Source organism: Carassius gibelio, chromosome B24 (genome assembly GCF_023724105.1).
Source record: "Carassius gibelio isolate Cgi1373 ecotype wild population from Czech Republic chromosome B24, carGib1.2-hapl.c, whole genome shotgun sequence".
NCBI lineage: Eukaryota > Metazoa > Chordata > Actinopteri > Cypriniformes > Cyprinidae > Carassius > Carassius gibelio.
In genome coordinates this window covers 17,531,785-17,533,627 of record NC_068419.1, presented here as the reverse complement: position 1 = coordinate 17,533,627, position 1,843 = coordinate 17,531,785, and positions in this window count along the sequence as shown.

Here is a 1,843-nt window from a genome sequence, read left to right as displayed (position 1 = left end):
GTGAGGATTGTTTGTTTGTGTGTGAGTGGTGTTTGTTTCTGTGTGAGGATTGTTTGTTTCTGTGTGAGGAGTGTTTGTTTCTGTGTGAGAAGTGTTAATATCTGTGTGAGAAGTGTTTATATCTGTGTGAGGATTGTTTGTTTCTGTGTGAGGAGTGTTTGTGTGTGTGAGGATTGTTTGTTTCTGTGTGAGGGGTGTTTGTTTCTGTGTGAGGATTGTTTGTTTGTGTGTGAGTGGTGTTTGTTTATGTGTGAGGAGTGTTTGTTTCTGTGTGAGGGGTGTTTGTGTGTGTGAGGAGTGTTTGTTTCTGTGTGAGGATTGTTTGTTTCTGTGTGAGGAGTGTTTGTTTCTGTGTGAGGAGTGTTTGTTTCTGTGTGAGGGGTGTTTGTGTGTGTGAGGATTGTTTGTTTCTGTGTGAGGAGTGTTTGTTTCTGTGTGAGAAGTGTTTATATCTGTGTGAGGAGTGTTTGTGTGTGAGGGTTGTTTGTTTCTGTGTGAGGGGTGTTTGTGTGTGTGAGGATTGTTTGTGTGTGAGGGGTGTTTGTTTCTGTGTGAGGATTGTTTGTTTCTGTGTGAGGAGTGTTTGTTTCTGTGTGAGGATTGTTTGTTTCTGTGTGAGGAGTGTTTGTTTCTGTGTGAGAAGTGTTTGTTTCTGTGTGAGGATTGTTTGTTTCTGTGTGAGGAGTGTTTGTTTCTGTGTGAGGAGTGTTTGTTTCTGTGTGAGGAGTGTTTGTTTCTGTGTGAGGAGTGTTTGTGTGTGTGAGGATTGTTTGTTTCTGTGTGAGGGGTGTTTGTTTCTGTGTGAGGGGTGTTTGTTTCTGTGTGAAGAGTGTTTGTTTCTGTGTGAGGAGTGTTTGTTTCTGTGTGAGAAGTGTTTATATCTGTGTGAGAAGTGTTTATATCTGTGTGAGGAGTGTTTGTGTGTGAGGGTTGTTTGTTTCTGTGTGAGGATTGTTTGTTTGTGTGTGAGTGGTGTTTGTTTATGTGTGAGGAGTGTTTGTTTCTGTGTGAGGAGTGTTTGTTTCTGTGTGAGGAGTGTTTGTTTCTGTGTGAGAAGTGTTAATATCTGTGTGAGAAGTGTTTATATCTGTGTGAGGATTGTTTGTTTCTGTGTGAGGAGTGTTTGTGTGTGTGAGGATTGTTTGTTTCTGTGTGAGGGGTGTTTGTTTCTGTGTGAGGATTGTTTGTTTGTGTGTGAGTGGTGTTTGTTTATGTGTGAGGAGTGTTTGTTTCTGTGTGAGGATTGTTTGTTTCTGTGTGAGGAGTGTTTGTTTCTGTGTGAGGAGTGTTTGTTTCTGTGTGAGGATTGTTTGTTTCTGTGTGAGTGGTGTTTGTTTATGTGTGAGGAGTGTTTGTTTCTGTGTGAGGATTGTTTGTTTCTGTGTGAGGATTGTTTGTTTCTGTGTGAGGAGTGTTTGTTTCTGTGTGAGGGGTGTTTGTGTGTGTGAGGATTGTTTGTTTCTGTGTGAGGATTGTTTGTTTCTGTGTGAGGAGTGTTTGTTTCTGTGTGAGAAGTGTTTGTTTCTGTGTGAGGGGTGTTTGTGTGTGTGAGGATTGTTTGTTTCTGTGTGAGGAATGTTTGTTTCTGTGTGAGGAGTGTTTGTTTCTGTGTGAGGAGTGTTTGTTTCTGTGTGAGAAGTGTTTATATCTGTGTGAGGAGTGTTTGTGTGTGAGGGTTGTTTGTTTCTGTGTGAGGGGTGTTTGTGTGTGTGAGGATTGTTTGTGTGTGAGGGGTGTTTGTTTCTGTGTGAGGAGTGTTTGTTTCTGTGTGAGGAGTGTTTGTTTCTGTGTGAGGATTGTTTGTTTCTGTGTGAGAAGTGTTTGTTTCTGTGTGAGAAGTGTT